This window comes from Vulpes lagopus, chromosome 23, assembly GCF_018345385.1.
Source record: "Vulpes lagopus strain Blue_001 chromosome 23, ASM1834538v1, whole genome shotgun sequence".
In the NCBI taxonomy this organism is placed as follows: domain Eukaryota; kingdom Metazoa; phylum Chordata; class Mammalia; order Carnivora; family Canidae; genus Vulpes; species Vulpes lagopus.
The window spans coordinates 46,813,266-46,839,887 of NC_054846.1; the positions used below are offsets into that span (position 1 = coordinate 46,813,266).

At 41.6% G+C, this 26,622-nt stretch overlaps 1 pseudogene; it reads left to right on the forward strand.

Moving 5' to 3' along the window:
* Positions 1-11,310: 11,310 nt before the first annotated feature.
* LOC121481025 lies at positions 11,311-26,016 on the forward strand (annotated as a pseudogene).
* Positions 26,017-26,622: the final 606 nt, after the last annotated feature.

Genomic DNA, 26,622 nt, shown 5'->3' on the forward strand with positions numbered 1-26,622 from the left:
TGCCCTCGAGCCCGGGAGGCTCGCAGCAGAGGCTTCACGTACCAGCTGCTCCCCAGGAGGCCACACATTGTCTTGATCATTGGGGGAGGGCCTGGACCCAGGAGCCCCTGTTCCTAGGCTTCCCCTGGCTGGGGCTCCCCGGGGTGCCAGGGCACGAGCTTGGACATATTACAGTTCTGGCTTTGCTTCTGCCCCAGGAGAGGACTTCCGCTCTGAGACCAGGTTCCTTTCTCTGTAATATATAGATAATCATACCTCCACAGCAAGGGGGACATAAAAATTGCATAAAATCATGTACCCAAGCACAGTTTAAAAATCATAGGATGCTACAGAAACATAAGCTGCTGTAAAGCATCCAGGACTGGTTATGCTAGATGTCATACCCCTCTGTTAGCTTCATAAATTACACTGATCGCAAAGTGCAAAAGAATATTTTTCCTTGTGGAATTTTAGCCACGTGACGGGCTAAGTCCAGGTCGTATGTGTGTGTTCGTGGGTGAGCACACGTACACGCGTATGAGGAAGAGGTGCTTCTCAGTCCTCTCAGGCCACACTGAAAGCAGGTCCCTTGCAGGCTTCTTTTTAAGACTTTTTTTGCCTGTCAAACACACCAGAGCTCCCCTTTTTTTCTTAATGGACTGTGTTCTTTGGTGAGGTCACTGTTGCAGGCTTAAGTGACAGGGTCATTTTCCTGATGGCTACACCGCGCTTTGTATTAAGGCCACACCTACTTTTGAACCTGCGAAACCTCCCCCATGGCTGGCTCTTCTGTGGGATTTCCGGGGGAATGAGGATCAATCTGTACGCAAGCGATGTAACAGGGAAGCACCAACAAATACCACTTCAAAATAGGCAGACTTCTGGAAACCCGCGCCCTTTCTCCCTCTGGTATTCCTGGATTTTGTGCTTTATTCAGCCCTGGAGAAAGCCTGACTCTTTTTTTGGATACAGGGGAAAAGATGGAGGCTTATCTAAATTTTGGGCCTTAACCTAGGCCAAGTTGAACCCAGAAGAATTTTGGAATATGGGTGTATCATCCTTGTTTTGCCTTTTTCCTCCTTTCCCACTCAAATGCTCTATTCACTTTTTTTTAAATATATTTTTTTAAATTTTTATTTATTTATGATAGTCACACAGAGAGAGAGAGAGGCAGAGACACAGGCAGAGGGAGAAGCAGGCTCCATGCACCGGGAGCCTGACGTGGGACTCGATCCCAGGTCTCCAGGATCGCGCCCTGGGCCAAAGGCAGGCGCCAAACCGCTGCGCCACCCAGGGATCCCTCTATTCACTTTTTCTTAACAACACCAGTTCTCTGGGGGAAAATCCAGTAAACTCCTGCATGCACCAAACCCCAAACATCTGTGAAAACTTTAGTAATTTTCGCTTTTTCCGTGTTCTGTACGCAAGGGCACGTGAACAGATGGCACACACGTCAAGTGTGTAGACCCAGGATGAGTCGTAGGCATGCAGGCCCCTTTTATTTTGCTCACTGTAACCCCAGGGGCATACAGACACCTAGAACACTACATTCTAAGGAGGCACCTCAACTTTTAAGCTGTGAGGTTTTTTTTTGTTGTTGTTTTTTTGTTTTGTTTTTGTTTTTGTTTTTGTTTTTATGCCATGTGATTGGGGATGTGCTGACTGCTCTCCTGATGTGTGTAGGCCCGAGGTAGGACATCAATGTGAGGAACACTTGGTTCTATCTCTGGACTCAGAGTTTGGGGCTAGGGAGGACGGGTGCCGGCTCCCCTTCTGGTGTGATTGGGAGCCGTAGTTCGGACTTTGCAGTTGAAGCTCCAGGATAGGACAAGCCAACCGCAGGTGAAGCTTCACCTCACTGAGCTTCACCTCAACCAGGTGAGGGAGAAAGTCATTAAGCAGCAGGCAGTGGATGGCTTCATTTCCAAGGAGCTTCACAGGAGGCGCCTTACCCCTGGGGAGGGTACCTCGAAAGGGATTTGTTCGAATAAGTTAACCCTTGTGTCTAACATGCATCTTCCCGGGGAGGCTTTCTTCAGTACCCGATCGGGGCCCCCTGGGGCAGGGATCCTTGCCTCCGTTCCATATATGAAGAGATAAGGACTCAAGGAGATTAAATGCCTGAGATCCCAAACCAGTAGGCGACACGGTGAGGACATGGGGCATACCTTTTGGCTCCTATTTTACTGTCACTATTTTGACAGACCTTCAAGGTAGATATATCCAGAACATCCCTCATCCCAGGGAAAAAAGTGCATCAAATTAATAAAATAACTGTCACAGACTTCACCGCGTCATCTGAGGGGAGAGAGGTGGTGTCTCCCAAGCTCCCCTCAAATTATACCACTTAGGTGCAATTGTGTTTTGTGACTTTTATTTTTCATTTCTAGGTGGCTCTCTCTCTCTCTCTCTCCTCTTTTCTAATAAGTTAAAAGGCATACAAATACCAAATACTGTACTAAGAACGCTAATTATTTTGCTCTTACCTGACTTTTTTGATATGCAATGTTCAGCTCCTATAAGGAGACAGGTTTGTACATTTATACAAAATTAAGATACAAAATTAAGATAAATAAAGAAGTTATGAGAGTAAATGTTTTTTTAAAAAAGAGAAGGTACTGAGCTACGATAGTGAAGAGACCTGTAAGGGGGCTATGGGCGTGCTTCTTTGCAGTTTGGGGTGTTATAATTCTATTTGTGACAGCCTTTGATTTACTAACAGCCTTTTATTATTTAAATATTTTTCACCAAGTTAGATGTTATTCCCCTTCGACCTTGCCTGCTGAGTGTCTGTGCTCAGCTGTCCTCGTAGCATGAGGGACGACTGGGTCCATGCGCCATGTGCTAGGAATTCACCTAAGTGAGTAGCTGCATTCTATTTTTTTGGGCTAATGTGTGGCTCATATTCACTGGCCTCAGAGATATCCGGGGTCAGCATGGGAGCTCCAAAGCCGCACTTGCTTACTGATCTGACCTGCTGAATCCTGGAGCTGGAGACCTCAGGAGCTCCTGAGTGGCCTCCTGCTGTCCTCCAGTGCCCGACCATCCTGCTGCCTGCTGGCTGGCCACCTGGCTTGCAGGACTCTGACCAAGAGCTCGATGGACGGCAGAGCAGCTTTCATTTTTGAAGGCTGCCATGAACTTCCTTTTCTCTTACATTCTGAGTCACATTCCCACCTTGATTTACCCTCCCGGCCTTGTCTACTTCTGCCTCAGGTAGGGAGGCTGACACTTCCTACGTGCCCATCACATGCCCCAGTCATCAAGACCTGGACCCTGTGCTGCCCTCCCTGATCTTTACCAACCACAGAAGTAACGACTGAGCCACAGGAAGGCAGCAAGAGCCCGTCCTGGGAGATCTGTATTCCTTCCTTACATTATACCGATGCTCAGCATGAATCCCACAGCAGCACCCAAAAATACTTGAGGCAGAGACTCACGTCCTCTTTGAATCTTCTCAATGTGTCCTAACCACTCCTGGTTCCTTGAACCCAATGTGACGGGATTCCCAGGGTGCTCACCATCCTGCTCGTCTTTTGATCGTTCATACCTTTCAGAAGATGTGATCTTGGGACACCTGGTGGCTCAGCACTTGAGCGTCTACCTTCAGCCCAGGGCGTGATCCCGGGGTCTTGGAATCGAGTCCCACATCTCCCTCTAAGTGCCTGGGTCTCTGCCTCTCCCTCTGTGTCTCTCATGAATAAATAAATAAAAATCTTTTTTTGAAAAAAGATGTGATCTTACTAAAACTGAGCACAGTACCCTTCGTGTTGGGTGATTGACATGGGGCACAGTGGCCATAATCGCTTTTGCTCCAGAAGCTCATGCAGACTTAAGTTGACATTAGCTTTTATGGGCAGTGACTTTCTATTTTTGACTTTTATTGAATTTCATTTTACCAAAGTCCTTAGAGTTTGTTCACAAGAACTTCTTTTAAACAAGATCGGCCCCATCTGACACTTGTGTCACCGAGTTTTCAAAATGAGGGAGGTTAATTATTGAATTTTACCAAGTGTTTCAGTCAATTAAAATCTTATGACTACCAATACTAGCTTTTTTCTATTTTTATTGCCTATAAATTTAATAGAATTTCTCATGTTTCACCTATGTCTGATTAAAATATTAGGTAGAACACCAGAAAATGCTTTTTTCCTGTCACTTAAAACGTTTTCTAGGTTAGCATCTATTATTATCAACAATTGTTGATAATAGCAGCATTAACTTTTTGACTGCTATCATGTATTTAGGTCACTTTCTATTAACTGTCATTTTGCTACCATTTATTGAACATTTATGTGCTGGTACAATCCTTTCAAGCTTATTTTCTAATGTTCATTTGGTTTTACAGCTAATTGCTGACCTGAACAATTTCAAAAATACAACACAATTTTACTAAGTGCCTACTGAATTCTTGTATAATTTTCAATGCATAGAATGTTTTGGGATATGTATTTAAATTCCTGCACGGTGAAATGTCTTAAAAATTGGAAATATTCTTTTCAATAAAATTAAGGGGCATTTAACAAAGTGGATATGAATGTAATAAATAAGTGTAATAAAGTGTAAAGTGTAATAAAGCAGTGGATATGAGTGTAAATTGTGGAAGTAGTTTCCCACATTTCTAGATGAAGGTTGGTAATTTAAAGTTGAGAAAGATAACTTTTCTTTCACTTTTTATTTTTTATTATTTATTATTTTTTTCTTTCACTTTTTAAATTAGCATAGGTAAATAATCATGATAGCAGTGCTGGTGAAGGTACAATGAAATGGCACTCAGAAGAACTGCTGGAGGGAAAATAAACTTGTAATATATATATATTTTTTCCGGCAAGCAATTTGGGAATACCCAGAGCTTTTAAAACTTCTATATCCATTAAACAAAAAATCAGAGTTGCAGAAAAAATCAATAAGTTGATCATAGCGGTGCAGAAGAATTTCTGGGGATCATTAAAATACGGATTCTCAGAAGGAATGGATGGGTCTTGAGATCCTAAGATTTTAATAACAGAGAATCTGAATCGCTGTGTAATAGACCCCACACTAATGTAACACCATATAGCTAATGTAACACAGGGTAACTAATGTTGGCTGTACACACAGGAAAAAATTTTAACAAAAGCAATAAGGTAATGCTGATTCTTTGAGTCGTAAAGATTTACAGAGTTCTTCATATTTTTTAGAGTTGTGTAGCAAGGGTTTATGTAGTTCTTTACATACATTTCTTTAAAGAAAGTAAATAATACAAAGGGATAGAAAAATTCCTGTAAAGAAATAACAATGGTAACTTTTTCAAGGTCAAATGATAGGTTATGTGGTTTTTTTTTTCTTTATACATGTTAATATTTCTTAAAATTTCTATGAGTATCATCTATCACTTATAATCTGAAAAATAATTATCATAGAATATTGTTTTTGAAGGTATTTACCCTTCTGGTTTTTTAAACCCTGCTTGAGTACTTTTTATGAACTTTACTATTCCTGGGACGTTCCAAGGTTCTAGGAAAACCACGGTCTGTGTCATGTTTGACTTGCCATCTCAGGTCTCATCCCCACTCACTTGCTACTTGGATTTAAACCCACTGAAGAAAATTGAACACCAATAAAAAATAAATTTATTATTAAAACAATTGAACACCAATAAAAAATAAATTTATTATTATTAAAAATAATAAACCCACTGAAGTCAGTGTATATGCCAGGGTTGAGGAGAAAGGAAAGATTCCCAACAGGGCACTCGGTGGCTGCATTTTACTTCTGGGTGACCAATACCATTTCATAAACCTAGAGCAGGGATTAGAAGTTAAGGTAAAAAAAAAAAAATCAAGTGCAACCTTAGGAAAAATGATAACCCTCAACTTCTGGAGAGGATTTATGTTTACTCCTTTCTCATTAGAAAGAGTCCTAGCTTATCCTCCGTCTACTTTTCTCCCTTAAAAGAAACAAAAAGGAAAATGGATATTACCTTCCATTTCGGATTTTACTTTTCTTCAGTAAATTTTATAGAGAATGCTGTAGTTTAGAATAAAGGTCCCAGAAACCATGACAATAGTAGAACAGAATAAATGAAGGCAATTAAATTACCTTTTCTCTTTTGCCTTTCTGGTTGACAGCCTTTGAAAGTAACTGTTTCTTCTTCAACTAGAAGGTACGAAGGTACCTTCTCTGGCTCAGATTTCCACGCTCAAAATAGAACATATGTTTCTCTATCCCACATTCATGGTGTACGGGCACCTGCCCTTTGTTGAAGGAGCTGATGCAAGAACTAATTGATTAGGAGACAGGGCTGCAGATAAGCCTTTTCCCAGGGCTCTGAGTTCTGTCCCTTGTGCTTTCACTTTCAGTGCATTTGGGCAAATTTTTTTTTGAGGTTGGAAAAGATGTGGGTCCCTCCCCCCTCCCCTGCCACTTCTAGCAGGGATGAGAATGAAAACTTTTCTCCACTTGTCCCTGTGAAATTTTTGTTGGGCCAAAGCCAGCTTCCCTAAAGGGATTCCTTGCTGAGGTTCCCTCAGCTGGATGGACATTACCCCAAGGACCTAGGTTTTGATGATTTTTTTTCAAACATCTGATTCCTTCCTTCCTTCCTTCCTTCCTTCCTTCCTTCCTTCCTTCCTTCCTTCCTTCCTTTCTTTCTCTCTCTCTTTCTTTCTCTCCCTCTCCCTTTCTTTTTTGCCTGTCTTTCTTTCTCTTTCTTTCTTTCTTTCGATTTTATTTATTTGACAGAGAGAACACAAGCAGGGAGAGGGGCAGAGAGAAAGGGAGAAGCAGGCTCTTTACCGAGCAGGGAGCCCAATGTGGAATTCTATTCCAGGTCTCCAGGATCGCGCCCTGGGCCAAAGGCAGGCGCCAAACCACTGCGCCACCCAGGGATCCCCTTGAGGACCATTTGAATGGTAAATGGTTCTCCAACCTTTCATTTTCAGGTTGTAGGTGTCCTTCTGTCTAAGATGAGTCTCTTGTAGACAGCAAATAGATGGGTCCTGCTTTTTTATCCAGTCTGAAACCCTGCGCCTTTTGATGGGGTCATTAAGCCCGTTCACGTTCAGAGTTACTATTGACAGATATGAGTTTAGTGTCATCATGGTATCTATTCAGTCCTTGTTTTTGTGGATTGTTCCACTGAACTTCTTCTGAAAGGGGAATTTTAAGAGTCCCCCTTAAAATCTCTTGCAGAGCTGGTTTGGAGGTCACATACTCTTTCAGTTCCTGCCTGTCTTGGAAGCTCTCTATCTCTCCTTCCATTTTGAATGAGAGCCTTGCTGGATAAAGTATTCTTGGTTGCATGTTCTTCTCATTTAGGACCTTGAATATATCCTTCCAGCCCTTTCTGGCCTGCCAGGTCTCTGTGGAGAGGTCTGCTGTTACCCTAATATTCCTCCCCATAAAAGTCAGGGATTTCTTGTCTCTTGCTGCTTTAAGGATCTTCTCTTTATCTTTGGAATTTGCTAGCTTCACTATTAAATGTCAAGGTGTTGAATGGTTTTTATTGATTTTAGGGGGGGATCTCTCTATTTCCTGGATCTGAATGCCTGTTTCCCTTCCCTGATTAGGAAAGTTTTCAGCTAGGATTTGTTCAAATACATATTCTGGCCCTCTGGCCCTTTCGGCGCCCTCGGGAACCCCAATTAAACGTAGGTTTTTCTTCCTCAGGCTGTCGTGTATTTCCCTTAATCTATCTTCATGGTCTTTTAATTGTCTGTCTCTTTTTTCCTCAGTTTCCCTCCTTGCCATCAACTTGTCTTCTATGTTACTCACTTGTTCTTCCACCTCGTTAACCCTCGTTGTTAGGACTTCTAGTTTGGATTGCATCTCATTCAATTGATTTTTAATTTCTGCCTGATTGGATCTAAATTCTGCAGTCATGAAGTCTCTTGAGTCCTTTATGCTTTTTTCTAGAGCCACCAGTAGCTGTATAATAGTGCTTCTGAATTGGCTTTCTGACATTGAATTGTAATCCAGATTTTGTAACTCTGTGGGAGAGAGGACTGTTTCTGATTCTTTCTTTTGAGGTGATGTTTTCCTTCTAGTCATTTTGCTCAGTGCAGAGTGGCCAAAAACAAGTTGTATTGGGAAAAGGAGAAAAAGAGAGAGAATGAAGGAAAGAAAAGAGAAAAAGAAAAAAGAAAAAAGAGAAGAAAAAGAGAAAGAAAAAGAAAGAACGGGAAAAAAGGGTGGGGGGAAGCAAACAGAAATCAAAAAGAGAAAAAAAAAACACGGGGGAGTATCTTCTGATTCTGTATACTTTAAGTCCCTTGACTTCCCCTGGAACTGGTCCGTGTCGCTGGTCTTCTGGGGGAGGGGCCTGCTGTGCTGATTCTCAGGTGTTAGCACTTGGGGGAGCTGCTCTGCCCCCTGCCTGGTGCAGGGCTCAGTGGGGGTTGTTTACCCCGTGAGGCCCCGGGAGGAAGCCACAGTGGCGGGGCCAGCTCTGGAGCCCTGGAGTCAGCTCCTGCAGTAACTCCGGGGCTCTCCGTCTGCAGGGCCTGGAGGCTCCGGGGCGGGGCCGCTGATCTGCTCAGCTCGGGGCAGGAGCGTCCTTGCTGTCCTGGGCCCTCCCGGCCTCTGCCTGTCCCGGGGGGAGGCCGGATCCTGGGCTGTGTCCCGGTGCCCTGTGACCCGGGGCCTGCGCTGGTGGATTCGTGCTCCCGCCCCGCAGCCCCCTCCGCGGAGCCGCCGCCCGAGCCCCTCCGAGCTGCTCCGGGTCCCGCCGAGCGCTGCAGCCCTTAGGGAGCTCGGCGCACTCTCCCGGGGCGCAGGTGCCTGTTAGTGTCCCAGGGAGCCCGAGGGCATCCCCGCCTTTCTGGGGATCCTGCTCCAATTCCCCGGGAGGCCTTTCCGCGGGGAAGGTTGGTGCAGCTCCTGCTCCTCCGGGACGGGGCTCTCCTGTCCTGGGGACACTCGCCCAGGCCTCAGCCCGGCTCCTCGCGGGGCCCCTCCCCCTTGGAGGCCTTTTGTTTCTTTATTTCTTTTTTCCCGTCTTCCTACCTTGATAGAAGCGCGAACTCTTCTCACTGTAGCATTCCAGCTGGTCTCTCTTTAAATCTCAGGCCGAATTTGTAGATTTTCAGGATGATTTGAAGGTTACCTAGGTAATTTGGTGGGGACAGGTGATTTGGGGACCCTACTCTTCTGCCATCTTGCCCCTCCTCCTCTGTCTCTTAATTTCTAAAGCAGTTTTAGTCATTCGTATCATGAAAAACTCAGCCTTCCTTGACAGGTCCCATAATTTCAATAATTCCTCTGATCATATAATTTTCCTGCAGTGACAGCTTCAGTATGGTAACTTTCTGTTTCATGATTCCCCTTCGTAATCGTTCCAAATAGTTTCCCACCCTCTCCAACTCACCTTGCTGTTTTGGCTTGTAATCACAATCATCTCAGTGATCAGGGTCTTTTGTATTATATAGAACCCTTCCCTTCTTATTGTTAACTTTGCTTCAAACATGCTTATCCAGGTGGATGCTGAAAAGGATGCTGAGATGCGTGCGAGAGGGTGGGAGGAGGGTATTCCATGCTACTAGCTACTATTTATGCTGGTTCGGCAAGAGAGTGGAGACAGGGGGGATGTAGTATCCTGTAGCAGGCAGAGGAGAGGCTAGACCTCCTGAATATTATTATTTGATTAAGCTCTCTCTATGCTTCTTTAGCTAGCAGCCTATTTGGGTTAGATTGATTATGGACTTTGGAATCATGCAAACCTGGGTTCAAGTCTCATCTGTCTGATTTACTACCCTATGGCATGGGAAACTATTGAATATTTCTAAAACCTGTCATTTCAATAGCTTACTTGAAAGTTTTTCTCTAGGAAAAAAAAAGTTTTACAGTCCAGACCTAGGGACACAACTTCACTTCTGCTCTCCCAGCTTTAACCTAATCAAGGCAGTAGAGGAGAGAGCTGAGCCTGGACTTGTAAGTTTTAACTAAAATGGATTTTTTTTAACAGAAAGAATTTTCCTAATGGTTCATTTCAGGAAACCTACAGAAATCCATAACAAAATCTGGAGTTGAAGTGCTTACTAAGTGAAAGAGAGTGAAAACCAAATAGAAGCCAACAGGTTGGAATCAGAGAAAAAGGAAAATTATGTAGAAAATGTCAAAAGGGACTCAATTCAAAGGGTAAGGAATAATTAAAGTAATTGGAATATTCAATTTGGGCTTCTGTGGGTCATTCTGGAATGCAGCTATAATTTTTTTTGAGATATTCTGAGTTCCATGTGTGATTTTACATGTTTTCAAACGTTATTTAGCAGCATGGAAGTGCATTAAGCTCATATTCCTAAGACTGAAAGTGCAAAGATATTAATGTCAAAATGTTAAGTTCTTTGTTTTTTCACTAACCTATCTATATTTAAAGTGAAAATCGAGGGAAAATGATATAAGATGCATAGAAAATAAAAATGAGCAGGTGAAAACCTGTTCTAACTAAAAACTAAAGTGTGTGATATGTAATACCATTTTAAAAAATAGTAAACTGGCTAGTTTTGCAAAGGATCTGAAATGCTATCTAGCTAGCTTGAATGAAGGGGACTCCACAGAGTATAATTTAAATCAAATTTAAATAATTTAAATATTCTTAAAGCAAGTGCTACATTCCTTAGTTTAGACTTGGAATTGCTGAATCATCATTCAGTTATTTATGAGCTCTCTTTTATTTTATATACTTACGCTGCTAACTCAGTAGTGTAGGTTCCATATTTTACTTTCATTGCTTTCAGTTCACTTCTTCTGAAATAATCTTCCCTGAGTTCAAACTTCTCTGGCACCTGTATGATATAACAGTAATTCTCAAAAGCCAAGCATTGTCTTTGTCATACTAGAATCATCTCCGGATGTAAGTCTCTAATGGAAATTAATTAATGAGTTAGTATATTTATTTATGGATGTGCCTTTTTATTGTGATCTCTTAAGCTTCAATAATAACGTAGTTAAATTGGGAGAATTTATGGACCTCGTGATGCTGACTGAAATCATAGCGTAGGCAATAAAATATTTCAGTGCAGCTTAAGGTTATAAAATCCTTCCTGAAGCTTACTAGCTGTGCTAGAGTTAAATGTGAGCAGTTAAGATGTATTATGATTCATCTTTATCTCTATTTTTCTCGTAAGCTAAAATAAGAAGAAAAAGCTCTGGAGAAAACATTTAATGTTATCAGTAATGTTTTTCTATTTGTCTTCCAACTGAACTATTTTGATAAAAATTCTTCATGTTGACTAAGTATTAATATTCCATTTTATTTTCTATAATGCCAGCTAGCTCTGACGAGAAATTGAGGTATTGTGGGGGGTAAATTAATAGGAGACTCCATATGTGGTTCTGTTTATGCCTGTGCACATGTTAGGTGAGAGAGAAGTGCGTGTTTTGCCTGGCAACAACATCACTGCTATCATTCATGAATTCATCCTCCTGGGTTTCCTATGTAGTCAAGAGGTAGAAATTCTCCTTTTTATTTTGTTCTCCATCATCTACATCTTGACTTTGTTGGGCAACAGTGCTATTATCTGCGCTGTGTGGTGGAACCAGACTCCACACTCCCATGTATACTTTATTGGCCAACTTCTCTTTCCTGGAGATCTGCTACATCAATTCCAAAGTGCCCAACATGTTGTTCAACTTACTATCCAAGACCAAGACCATCTCCTATAACGGCTGCATCTTCCAGTTCTACATCTTCCTCTTTCTTTGTGCCACAGAACTCTTCTTCCTGGCCCTCGTGGCATTTGATAGGTATGTTGCCATCTGCCATCCCCTGCATTATTCTACTATAATGACCAGGAAAATCTGTGGAACCCTGGTGTCTGCTTGCTGGGTGGGTGGCTTCCTCTGGTTGGTGACCCCAGCCACCCTTGTCTCCCAAGTTCCGTTTTGTGGTTCAAATGTCATTGATCACTACCTCTGTGATCTTGGAGCAATGCTGGCCTTATCATGTGTACCTGTCCCCAAGACAACTCTGACTTGTAGCATTTTCAGTGCTGTGATAACATTTATCACTTTATTCTACATCCTTGTGTACAACGGACTGGTCCTTCGAGCTGTGGTTCAGGTTCCCAAAGGTTCAAGTAGGAAAAAAGCCTTCTCCACATGTACTTCCCACCTGATAGTGGTGTCCCTATATTATGGTTCAATCATGGTAATGTATGTTAGCCCAGGGGCAGCCAGTCAGCCTGGTATGCAGAAGTTCTTGACAATGTTCTACTCAATTGCAACTCCACTTCTAAACCCTCTGATCTATATACCCTCAGGAATAGGGAGATGAAGGTTGCCCTGAGGAAAGTGATGTGTATGTAAAATTTAGAAATAATTCCTGAATGGGAGGTGGTTTGGGGAGATAAAATTCCTTTTGAGTCCTGTAGTAAAGAGTCTAGAAAAATTATACTTAAAAGTAAGAAAAGGTGTCAGATCTAGAATAAATGGGTTCACATGAGAATTCTTAAAATTCAAAGCTTGTCTCTATTCTGTATTGATTGACTGACTGTGGGGTAGTTACTCAAATTGTTATTTGTCTGTTTTCCCAATTTTAACTGGAGATGATCTTAATAATCATGTCTACATCATATGGTGTTTGGGACTAAATGAGGTAATACATGGAAGCATTTAAAATAGTGCCTGGGGCTCAATAAATATTATATAATGTAATATAACATATTATTATCAATAACAATTATATCAAAATTTATTATTATTAGCTATTGTTGTCAAGTTAAGAGCTTCAGCAGTTCTTTTTCCTAAACTTTTAAGTGATGATCCTACTATATTTATGTGAAAGATAAAAGTGCCTATTTTTAAGGAAAAAAAGTTTTGATTCTTGAAAGAAGTCTCTATAAATGCAAGTCAAAATAAGAATTATTTTTGCTTCCCCTACCCCCACATTTCTTTGCATTATGAAAATGATGACAATGATTTTTTTAGACAAAGATTGATGAGGACTGCGTTCTGTTCCACCTCAGCAAATCACAACTTTCATTCCCAGTTTTTAAAAAGAACATTTTGGAGTTTTTAAATGTGGATCAAATGAGCAATCATATATAAAAGTATTTGTAAAATGCAAACTACAGTCAAAAGACGGATGCAGTTCAAACGTCCATCAACCGATGAACAGATCAACCAAATGTGATGTATACGTACAATGTAACATTATTAAGCCTTACGAAGAAAGGAAATTCTGAACCATGGATGACCAACTTGTTACAAAACAACAGATACTGTATAATCCCACTTTATAAGATTCATAGACTCATCAAATTCATAGAGACAGAAAGTAGAGGAGTTGGAGGAGGTGGAAGGGGAATTGCTGTTCAATGGAGACAAATTTTGGGGAAGATGAACAGTGTTCTGGAGATGGATGGTGGTGGTGAATGCTCAACAATGTGAGTGTACTTAATGTCAAAGAATTGTACACTTAAAAAACTGTATGCAACAGTTTTGACCTGAACTTTATGACAACATAAAGGTCATGTTATGTGTATTTTACTACAGTTAAAAATAATTCTAAAATGTAAAGCAGGCCACCAGTGTCAGTTTTTTATTGGGATTGTTATCAAGTTGACATTTACAGAAACTTCGGCTGCTGCAGTGTGGTCTGTGTGTGCATTTTCTTTTCTTCTTTGATGTTGCTGTTATGGATTTTTCTCAGTAATTCAAACTACAGATGGGGTAGGATCCTTCCCTTCAAGTCACAGATCCTTCTCCACCCCCCAACTGCAGCAACGCCCTGCCCTCTGGGTGCTCCTTTGCTTTGTTCCTTGAGGACGTGGAGAGTGGTTTCAAGGAGGCAGCCACTCCTCTTTCTCCGAAGGCTGACTTCCACCTGAGGGAGTTACTTCCACCCTAATGCATATGATTGTTAGAAACTGCATTATCATTGGGGATAAAATTAAAGAAAGGAATAATTTTGGTTCTGGGATGTCAGATCAAGCCCACCTGAGGTGTGCAAATTCTTGGCACACAAAGGAACTTGCTCAGAGGTTGCTCAGTGTTGCCTACTTTTTAGGTCTCATAGGCAGAGACTCTCCTGTTCTATTTTAACATATAATCAATATAAAATTATTAGCCAGATATTTTATATTCGTTTTTCATGCTAAGTCTTGAAAACTGGGCTGAATTTTATATTCACAGCACATCTCAGTTTGGACAAGTCACGTTTTGAGTGCCAGTAGCCACAGGTAGCTAGTGGTTACCATAATGGACAATACGGCTCTATGGCTTTTTATGTTCTCCTCTGCAATGAGAGTGAGTGTGGATGGGGTGAATTAGGGTTAGTAGATTAGAAGCTTTCAATTACTAACCTTAGATAAATGATTTACTGTGTTTATTTTCTTTGTTCTGTCTCCCTTCCTTTGCCCTCTTCCTCTAAAGGGAGATTGAACTTTAAAACAGCTTTTAGAGAGGAAGGAGTGATAAAAACCTAGAAGCAGCAAAAGAAGCAAGGAAGCTTCTTTTTGCTACCAGTGGGGTCAGGGCCATTTTGAGGAAAGGAGCATAATGGGGTTTGTACTGATGTTCTGTCTCCACAGTAGCTGTTGTAGGGGAGGGAGGGAGAGGAGGGTAACTTTACTAGGAGGTAGCAGAACTTTGCTTCTCCTCCTAGTCTTGCTGATGATGGTGTGCAGGCCAGAGGATGTGTGATCTTATACATGGAACTCTGGGGCCTGCGAAAACTTCTTAAACTCTAGTCATGTTCCAAGCACCATAGTTGGTGTTGATGATCTACAGATGCACATGACAGGATCCTTGTTCTTGAGGAGTTCTTGACTTATGTGGGCACAGATCTATTAATTCCAATAAAAAATGCTGAGAGAGGAATGCATAGGACACCAGAGGAACAGAGAAGAGTGTTGGGCTGAGTATAGATTAGGGAGGGGTTGGTGGGGTGTGTCAGAGAAGGGTTCACAGAGAAGCTGTGTCTTGAATGACAACTTGAAAGTTTTCTAGATAGAAGGGATGACATTACAAGCAGAAGGAGTAGTATATACAACATGTATGACTGAGTCATATGGAGTTAATGGAGGGGGAGATGTCCTGAAAGGAGATGAACTTAGGGAGGCAGGAACTTAGAGACACTAATGAGGTTAAACGTGATTCTGCAGGGGAGAAGGAAGTATTTAAGGATCTGAAGCAAGGAAATGACATGATAAGTTCTGCATTTTTGAAAATTTGGCTTCTTTGTTTAGATTCTGTGTCATTCAGTGTCACAGGATAGTTCTTTCTCTCATCAAATGTAGTGTATCTAATTAAATTCAAGAAGAAAGTAATTCAGATGAAAGGTTTTGACTCAATCTTTTGAGAATTTCACAATTCTTCTTGAAAAAAAATAGCTGACATCTCAGAGTCTTGAAGAGTCAAGATTAGAAATCTGTTTTACGCTAACATTATTAGAGTTTAAGGTTAGTAGCTTTAATATTTCATTTGGGGACATATTCAATTAAAATCATATTTCATTTTTAAAAAGATTTTATTTATGTATTCCTGAGACAGAGACAGAGGCAGAGACACAGGCAGAGGGAGCAGCAGGCTCCATGCAGGGAGCCTGATGTGGGACTCCTTCCCGGGTCTCCAGGGTCATGCCCTGGGCCAAAGGCAGCGCTGAGCCACCCTGGCTGCCTTCATATTTCATTTCTAATCAAACATGCCCCAATGGAAATTCTGAGTCTTTCAGTCACCTTAGACTCCAAACAGTAGAATAATTACTGGGTTTCAACCACATATTTGGCACCTGAGAGCAACTTAAAGACTAATAATGACAATGATAATAACAACAGCATCGTCTTCACATTACCACAAGTCCTCTGTCAGTAGCATATTTCCATGGAGGCTTTTTGCTGTTGAATGTAGTGTATGACAAAGGCTGTGCTAAGGGTTACAACAGTCTTATGAGCCACTGAACACTACTCTGTGTGAAGAGGTTAAAAAGCCATGTGCTAGAATATGGAACTCATCTTAGGAGATCAGAATATAAAAATCCTCCAAAAGACGTGTGATTTGTAAGATGTGTAAGAATTCTAAGGGTAATAACCTGGTTTTATAACAGATTAGTGAGTTCTGAAGACTCTCGTATCCCTCATATGTGCTATTAAAACAGCAAGAGAGCTAGGTGGGTCCTATGGTGGCTTGTGGGTATTGATCCAGTTCTGCAGGTTTTTATTTAGTGTGGTCATTAACTTTGTGTTCTTGGGGATGTAGATCATAGGTTTGAAGGGTAGACGTTGGGTCACCTTGGATGAAGAGTCTTAAGGATATGTTCCATGGTCTATCAATTGACACTGACATACATTATCATAATGGAGTCATAAAATAGTGTTGCTGTATGTCTAGTTTGCAAAACTAGACCAGCAGCACAGTAGGAAAAGCTGGGCCTTGCTGCTAAGAATAGAGAGAAAAATAACAGTGTTGGAGAAAGCTCTGAAATGTCTTGGGAGGGAAACGTGCCCGCATCAACCTAAATTTAAAATGCACTCATTCTGACTTGCAATTTTTATTTCTCAGAATTTATTCTTCATAAACATTGTTTTTTAAATATTTATGTGCTATTTTAGAATTAGGAAATTGAAGGGAATAAGCTCACAAATATATACATTTTAATATAGTCACCCACATATTGTTTTCTTCATATATATTTTTTATAAATTTATTTTTTATAAATTTATTTTTTATTGGTGTTCAATTTGCCAACATATAGAATAACACCCAGTGCTCATCCCATCCAACACCCCTCAGTGCCTGCCACCCAGTCACCCCCACCCCTTACCCACCTCCCCTTCCACCACCCCTAGTTCGTTTCCCAGAGTTAGGAGTCTCTCATATACTTATCAAAAGGTAAATATTTGATTCAATTGGTCACATTATCATTTTCCAAGCAACCTTCTTTTTTTGGTGGATCAAATATTAAAGGTGTTTACTGCTTATTTAAAGTCCAAATGGGGAGGAGGGGAAAGATGGCAGAAGAGTAGGGTCCCCAAATCACCTGTCCTCACCAAATTACCTAGATAACCTTCAAATCATCCTGAAAATCTACGAATTTGGCCTGAGATTTAAAGAGAGAACAGCTAAAAAAAAAAATAAATAAAGAGAGAACAGCTGAAACGCTACAGTGAGAAGAGTTCGTGCTTCTATCAAGGTAGGAAGACGGGAAAAAGAAATAAAGAAACAAAAGGCCTCCAAGGGGGAGGGGCCCCGCGAGGAGCCGGGCTGAGGCCGGGACGAGTGTCCCCAGGACAGGAGAGCCCCGTCCCTGAGAAGCAGGAGCTGCACCAACCTTCCCGGGCGGAAAGGCCATGCAAAGAGTTGGAGCAGGACCCAGGAGGGCGGGGATGCCCTCGGGCTCCCTGGGACACTAACAGGCACCTGCGGCGCGTGCAGGACAGTGCGCCGAGCTCCCTAAGGGCTGCAGCGCACACGGCGGGACCGGGAGCAGCTCGGTGGGGCTCGGGCGGCGGCTCCGCGGAGGGGGCTGCGGGGCGGGAGCGCGAATCCAACAGCGCAGGCCCCGGGGCACAGGGCGCCGGACACAGCCCAGGATCCGGCCTCCCCCCGGGACAGGCAGAGGCCGGGAGGGCCCAGGACAGCAAGGATGCTCCTGCCCCGAGCTGAGCAGATCAGCGGCCTCGCCCCGGAGCCTCCAGGCCCTGCAGACGGAGAGCCCCGGAGTTACTGCGGCGGCTGACTCCAGGTTCCCAGAGCTGCCGCAGCCACTGTGGTTGTTCCTCCTGGGGCCTCACGGGGTAAACAACCCCCACTGAGCCCTGCACCAGGCAGGGGGCAGAGCAGCTCCCCCAAGTGCTAACACCTGAAAATCAGCACAGCAGGCCCCTCCCCCAGGAGACCAGCTACACGGACAAGTTCCAGGAGAAGTCAAGGGATTTAAGTATAAAGAATCAAAAGATACTCCCCCCTGGTTTTTTTCTTTTCTTTTTGATTTCTGATTGCTTCCCCCACCCTTTTATCCCCTTTCTTTCTTTTTATTTCTCTTTTTCTTCACCTTTTCCCTTTTTTTCTTTTTTCTTTTTCTCTTTTCTTTCCTTCTTTCTCTCCTCTCTTTTTCTCCTTTTCCTAATACAACTTGTTTTTGGCCACTCTGCACTGAGCAAAATGACTAGAAGGAAAACATCACCTCAAAAGAAAGAATCAGGAACAGCCCTCTCTCCCACAGAGTTACAAAATCTGGATTACAATTCAATGTCAAAAAGCCAATTCAGAAGCACTATTATACAGCTACTGGTGGCTCTAGAAAAAAGCATAAAGGACTCAAGAGACTTCATGACTGCAGAATTTAGATCCAATCAGGCAGAAATTAAAAATCAATTGAACGAGATGCAATCCAAACTAGAAGTCCTAACAGCGAGGGTTAACGAGGTGGAAGAACAAGTGAGTAACATAGAAGACAAGTTGATGGCAAGGAGGGAAACTGAGGAAAAAAGAGACAGACAATTAAGAGACCATGAAGACAGATTAAGGGAAATACACGACAGCCTGAGGAAGAAAAACCTACGTTTAATTGGGGTTCCCGAGGGCGCCGAAAGGGCCAGAGGGCCAGAATATGTATTTGAACAAATCCTAGCTGAAAACTTTCCTAATCAGGGAAGGGAAACAGGCATTCAGATCCAGGAAATAGAGAGATCCCGCCCTAAAATCAATAAAAACCGTTCAACACCTCGACATTTAATAGTGAAGCTAGCAAATTCCAAAGATAAAGAGAAGATCCTTAAAGCAGCAAGAGACAAGAAATCCCTGACTTTTATGGGGAGGAATATTAGGGTAACAGCAGACCTCTCCACAAGACCTGGCAGGCCAGAAAGGGCTGGCAGGATATATTCAGGGTCCTAAATGAGAAGAACATGCAACCAAGAATACTTTATCCAGCAAGGCTCTCATTCAAAATGGAAGGAGAGATAAAGAGCTTCCAAGACAGGCAGGAACTGAAAGAATATGTGACCTCCAAACCAGCTCTGCAAGAAATTTTAAGGGGGATTCTTAAAATTCCCCTTTAAGAAGAAGTTCAGTGGAACAATCCACAAAAACAAGGACTGAATAGATATCATGGTGACACTAAACTCATATCTGTCAATAGTAACTCTGAATGTGAATGGGCTTAATGACCCCATCAAAAGGCGCAGGGTTTCAGACTGGATAAAAAAGCAGGACCCATCTATTTGCTGTCTACAAGAGACTCATCTTAGACAGAAGGACACCTACAACCTGAAAATGAAAGGTTGGAGAACCATTTACCATTCAAACGGTCCTCAAAAGGAAGCAGGGGTAGCCATCCTCATATCAGATAAACTAAAATTTACCCGGAAGACTGTAGTGAGAGATGAAGAGGGACGCTATCTCATACTTAAAGGATCTATCCAACAAGAGGACTTATAATCCTCATTATATATGCCCTGAATGTAGGAGCTGCCAAATATTTAAACCAATTAATAACCAAAGTGAAGAAATACTTAGATAATATTACACTTATACTTGGTGACTTCAATCTAGCTCTTTCTACCCTCGATAGGTCTTCTAAGCACAACATCTCCAAAGAAAGCTTTAAATGATACACTGGACCAGATGGATTTCACAGATATCTACAGAACTTTACATCCAAACTCAACTGAATACACATTCTTCTCAAGTGCACATGGAACTTTCTCCAGAATAGACCACATACTGGGTGGGTCACAAATCAGGTCTGAACCTATACCAAAAGATTGGGATCGTCCCCTGCATATTCTTAGACCATAATGCCTTGAAATTAGAACTAAATCATGACAAGAAGTTTGGAAGGACCTCAAACACGTGGAGGTTAAGGACCATCCTGCTAAAAGATGAAAGGGTCAACCAGGAAATTAAGGAAGAATTTAAAAGATTCATGGAAACTAATGAGAATGAAGATACAACCGTTCAAAATCTTTGGGGTGCAGCAAAAGCAGTCCTGAGGGGGAAATACATCGCAATACAAGCATCCATTCAAAAACTGGAAAGAACTCAAATACAAAAGCTAACCTTACACAAAAAGGAGCTAGAGAAAAAACAGCAAATGGACCCTATGCCCAGCAGAAGATGAGAGTTAATTAAAATTTGAGCAGAACTCAATGAAATCGAGACCAGAAGAACTGTGGAACAGGTCAACAGAACCAGGAGTTGGTTCCTTGAACGAATTAATAAGATAGATAAACCATTAGCCAACCTTATTAAAAAGAAGAGAGAGAAGACTCAAATTAATAAAATCATGAATGAGAAAGGAGAGATCACTACCAACACCAAGGAAATACAAACGATTTTAAAAACATATTATGAACAGCTGTACGCCAATAAATTAGGAAATCTAGAAGAAATGGACGCATTCCTGGAAAGCCACAAACTACCAAAACTGGAACAGGAAGAAATAGCAAACCTGAACAGGCCAATAACCAGGGAGGAAATTGAAGCAGTCATCAAAAACCTTCCAAAACACAAGAGTCCAGGACCGATGGCTTCCCAGGGGAATTCTATCAAACGTTTAAAGAAGAAATCATACCTATTCTACTAAAGCTGTTTGGAAAGATAGAAAGAGATGGGGTACTTCCAAATTCATTCTATGAGGCCAGCATCACCTTAATTCCAAAACCAGACAAAGACCCCACCAAAAAGGAGAATTACAGACCAATATCCCTGATGAACATGGATGCAAAAATTCTCAACAAGATACTAGCCAATAGGATCCAACAACACATTAAGAAAATTATTCACCATGACCAAGTAGGATTTATCCCCGGGACACAAGGCTGGTTCAACACTCGTAAAACAATCAATGTGATTCATCATATCAGCAAGAGAAAAACCAAGAACCATATGATCCTCTCATTAGATGCAGAGAAAGCATTTGACAAAATACAGCATCCATTCCTGATCAAAACTCTCCAGAGTGTAGGGATAGAGGGAACTTTCTGCGACATCTTAAAAGCCATCTACGAAAAGCCCACAGCAAATATCATTCTCAGTGGGGAAGCACTGGGAGCCTTTCCCCTAAGATCAAGCACAAGACAGGGATGTCCACTCTCACCACTACTATTCAACATAGTATTGGAAGTCCTAGCGTCAGCAATCAGACAACAAAAAGACATTAAAGGCATTCAAATTGGCAAAGAAGAAGTCAAACTCTCCCTCTTCGCCGATGACATGATACTCTGCATAGAAAACCCAAGAGCCTCCACCCCAAGATTGCTAGAACTCATACAGCAATTTGGTAGCGTGGCAGGATACAAAATCAATGCCCAGAAATCAATGGCATTTCTATACACTAACAATGAGACTGAAGAAAGAGAAATTAAGGAGTCATTCCCATTTACAATTGCACCCAAAAGCATAAGATACCTAGGAATAAACCTAACCAAAGAGGTAAAGGATCTATACCCTAAAAACTATAGGACACTTCTGAAAGAAATTGAGGAAGATACAAAGAGATGGAAAAATATTCCATGCTCATGGATTGGCAGAATATTAATTAATTAATATTGTGAAAATGTCAATGCTACCCAGGGCAATTTACACGTTTAATGCAATCCCTATCAAAATACCATGGACTTTCTTCAGAGAGTTAGAACAAATTATTTTAAGATTTGTGTGGAATCAGAAAAGACCCCGAATAGCCAGGGGAATTTTACAAAAGAAAACCATAGCTGGGGGCATCACAATGCCAGATTTCAAGTTGTACTACAAAGCTGTGGTCATCAAGACAGTGTGGTACTGGCACAAAAACAGACACATCTATCAATGGAACAGAATAGAGAACCCAGAAGTGGACCCTGAACTTTATGGTCAACTAATATTCGATAAAGGAGGAAAGACTATCCATTGGAAGAAAGACAGTCTCTTCAATAAATGGTGCTGGGAAAATTGGACATCCACATGCAGAAGAATGAAACTGGACCACTCTCTTTCACCACACTCAAAGATAAACTCAAAATGGATGAAAGATTAAATGTGAGACAAGATTCCATCAAAATCCTAGAGGAGAACACAGGCAACACCCTTTTTGAATTTGGGCACAGTAACTTCTTGGAAGATACATCCACGAAGGCAAAAGAAACAAAAGCAAAAATGAACTATTGGGACTTCATGAAGATAAGAAGCTTTTGCACAGCAAAGGATACAGTCAACAAAACTAAAAGACAACCTACAGAATGGGAGAAGATATTTGCAAATGACGTATCAGATAAAGGGCTAGTTTCCAAGGTCTATAAAGAACTTCTTAAACTCAACACCAAAGAAACAAACCATCCAATCATGAAATGGGCAAAAGACATGAACAGAAATCTCACAGAGGAAGACATAGACATGGCCAACATGCACATGAGAAAATGCTCTGCATCACTTGCCATCAGGGAAATACAAATCAAAACCACAATGAGATACCACCTCACACCAGTGAGAATGGGGAAAATTAACCAGGCAGGAAACAACAAATGTTGGAGAGGATGCGGAGAAAAGGGAACCCTCTTACACTGTTGGTGGGAATGTGAACTGGTGCAGCCACTCTGGAAAACTGTGTGAAGGTTCCTCAAAGAGTTAAAAATAGACCTGCCCTACGACCCAGCAATTGCACTGTTGGGGATTTACCCCAAAGATTCAAATGCAATGAAATGTCGGGACACCTGCACCCCGATGTTTCTCGCAGCAATGTCCACAATAGCCAAACTGTGGAAGGAGCCTCGGTGTCCATCAAAAGATGAATGGATAAAGAAGATGTGGTTTATGTATACAATGGAATATTACTCAGCCATTAGAAACGATAAATACCCACCATTTGCTTCAACATGGATGGAACTGGAGGGTATTATGCTGAGTGAAGTAAGTCAATTGGAGAAGGACAAACAGTGTATGTTCTCATTCATTTGGGGAATATAAATAATAGCGAAAGGGAATATAAAGGAAAGGGAGAAGAAATGTGTGGGAAATATCAGAAGGGGAGACAGAACATAAAGACTCCTAACTCTGGGAAATGAACTAGGGGTGGTGGAAGGGGAGGAGTGTGGGGGTTGGTGTGAATGGGTGACGGGCACTGTGGGGGACACTTGACAGAATGAGCACTGGGTGTTTTCTGTATGTTGATAAATTGAACACCAATAAAACTTTTATTAAAAAAAAGTCCAAATGGGTGTTCCTGATGACAGGCCATTGTTTTCTGATGTTGATTCTGGAACTCAGTTTGTTTTCCATCTTTGGTTTCATCATCTTCAAAACTCCGCTTCCTTGGTCAACATGCTTCATTGTATCAGAGCTCATCAAGGATCATGCCTGGGTGAAGCTTAAAGTGTTCTACATCAGTTTTAATTACATTCTGCTGACTAGGACACAGTCTCATGTGCACACCCGTCTACAAGGAAGGCTTAGACAAAAAATATATCTTTGACTTGAAGAAGAGGAAATTAATTTATCTCTGTCGTACCATCAGTGTCTTATTAGTTGGCAAACCTCTATTCTATTTGATCTACTGGTAGAATTAAGGAATTTGAAAAGAACGGAGATTGATAGCTCTGTGGATGTTTAAGAATTAGGCTCCATCTAAGTATAGTGGACAAGACCTTTAAACTGTCATTTGGACAACCAGAATGGGAGACTCTAGGTCTGACAAAGCTTCAAAGTAATGGTGCATCTTATGTAAAAAAATGTTGTTAGCTAAGAAGTGATTTATTAAGTTTAGGAGAGGGGACTCTGAAGGGAATAATAACATGTTAGTTTGGAATATGTGTCTATGTGCATGCATGTGTGTGTGTTTGTGTGAGATTGTACATCTGAGTATGTGCATGTTCCTGTTGTTTTTGTCTCCATTATGATAATCACTGAAGGTGAAACATGCCCTGGTCTGTGTGATACACACTAATTGCCTCCATTGCTCCTGGGGTTGAGGTCTCTGGAGATAGGCTTCAGAATCTAGAATGGTTAAGGAATGGGGAATGGAGAGTAAGACATGAGAGGGAGATGAGAGGGGTCTTTGTAAAGAAAGGAGCCAAAAGGTGTTCTCCCAAGGAGCTCACACCTCTGACTCCTTGGCTGCTCTGGGATAAGTAGGTCTGGGCACATGCAGCAATGATTTTTTTCCTGTGTCTCAGTGTCCACTTCATTTTATATATTGATATGAAAATGGAGTAAAAAAATCATGATTATTTTCTTTTACAAATACCATTTCTATTATATAAACCATATTACACATAGGATTAGGGAAATGAGAGTAGTAACCTGGTTTTATAACAGATCTAGTGAGTTCTGAAGAATCTCATATTCCTCATATGTGCTATTAAAACAGCAAGAGAGCTCGTTTGGTCCTATGGTGGCTTGTGGGTATTTGATTTCCATTTGGGAAATGTTTTTGTGAAGTTGTCATCTTGTCTTTGCAGGTCATCTTTAAAACAATGAATTGTTAGCTGATTCGAAAATGGGAAAATTTTCCTTTAACACTTTGGCAATAATTTGGACGACTCTCTTTTTTTTTTTTTTTTACTATTCTTTCACACAGGTGACAACATAGCAAATCAGCCCCCATTGCGTGTGCCGCGTAAGAGGGGAAAACTTTGTAAATGAAGCTAACTTAGTTAGTGAAATAGAGTACTCAAGGACAATCAGGAGAGAGCTCAAGAGTGTGACCATGGCAAATGGAATGTATGGTCTCTCCTGTGTCTTCCTGGCTCCTTAAGCAGCTTTGCTGAGGATTTTAAGGGCCAGGAGGCTGGTTACCCATTGCACACCTCTTCAATCCGTTCCTGGTAGCTTTTCGCTTATGTACCATAGGTCAGGCTCTTCACGCTTTTCTTCCTTGGAGTACTGAAACAGTTTTCTAATAGTTTCCTGCTAATTTCATTAGCTTCTAACCGAGAAAATGTCTTGCAAATGTGGCTTCCATAAACCTTTGATTCTTTTACTCTTCTACGAGGACTAGTTCCAGTGATTTTCCACCGACGAGTAAAATAAGCCTGAACTAGACTGGCACTCTGCCACATGGACCCATCTTTGAAATTTGTATCTCTCCATTCCTTTACAAGTACTCTAATTTCCACTTTCTTTGACTTTTCTTTAAACATAATGTCTTGTCTTGTATTTCCACATTATTATTATATGCTATTAAAGTTCTGCCTCCATCTCTGCCCTTTGGCTGAGGTCCATCTCTCTTTTCAAAAGTCTTCCCTTATTTTTTCCAATTAAGTATAATCATGTTTCATATGACAAGAAAATATTTTGTTTTGATTTGTCACAAGCTATTACTGTTTCAGTGGCAGCACCATGATCTAGGTGAAGGATGCTAACATTACTCCGTATTCTGTATCAATTCTCCATGAAGTTGCCACAAAAAAATGCACAATCTAAGTAAAAAAGTTTCATTTCATTGCAAACGAGGTTCCAAGGTAAATCTCCTTAGCTCTCTTCTAATCAGACTTAAGCTCCTAAATTCCCTTTATGTAGAAATTCTGGAGATACGAATGTCTTATTTGAAGTTGCTTTGCACAAAAGACATTTGACATAAATTCCAAAGAACAGTGACTGAGCATTTTTATTGTCTTTTTTCTATCTCCTAGAATGGTGCTGGGCAATAATACGTGCAAAATAAATGTTTATTGAATAAATAAGGGAGGAAAGGAGATGAAGAGGAAAGAACAGCTCATGCTCTCAAAGGGAAGAGAGTTATATCACAAGCCTAAATTGAGGAAAATAAACATTTATCTCTTTACCAGGAAGAAGAAAAATAGTGTAAACATTTCTGTGATTCTCACTGTCACTTCCACAGGTCAGATGGATGACGACCTTGGAGACTACAAATATCTCTGGGTCTGTGAGTGAGTTCATTCTCCTGGGCTTCCCCTGCTGCAGGGAGCTCCAGGTCCTACTCTTTGTCATTTTCTCCATCACCTACCTTCTGACTCTAATGGGGAACACATCCATCATCTGCGCCGTGGTGTCAAGCCGGAAACTCCACAGCCCATGTACATCCTGCTGGCCAACTTCTCTTTCCTGGAGATCTGCTATGTCAGTTCTGATGTGCCCAAGATGTCGGCCAACATCATCTCCCAGACGAAGAGCATCTCCTAGGCTGGCTGCCTCCTCCAGTTCTATTTCTTCTTCTCCATGTGTGCTGCTGAGGGCTTGTTTCTGTCGGGGATGTCTTTTGATTGATTTCTTGCCATTTGTAGACCTTTGCACTATCCCATCATAATGACCCACCGCCTATGTGCTTGGTTAGATCCAACAACACAGAGCAGTATATAAATATAAATATATGTGTGTATGTGTGTGTATACATATTTCTTTGTTTGGAATTTTATTTTTTAGAGCAGTTCTTTTTTTTTTTTTAATTTTTTTATTTATTTATGATAGTCACAGAGAGAGAGAGAGAGAGAGAGAGAGAGAGAGGCAGAGACACAGGCAGAGGGAGAAGCAGGCTCCATGCACCGGGAGCCCGACGTGGGATTCGATCCCGGGTCTCCAGGATCACGCCCTCGGCCAAAGGCAGGCACCAAACCGCTGCGCCACCCAGGGATCCCTAGAGCAGTTCTTTTATTTTTATGGTTTCATAATAAATTTATTTTTTATTGGTGTTCAATTTGCCAACTTACAGAGTAACACCCAGTGCTCATCCCGTCAAGGGCCCCCCTCAGTGCCCGTGACCCATTCACCCTTACCCCCCACACTCCTCCC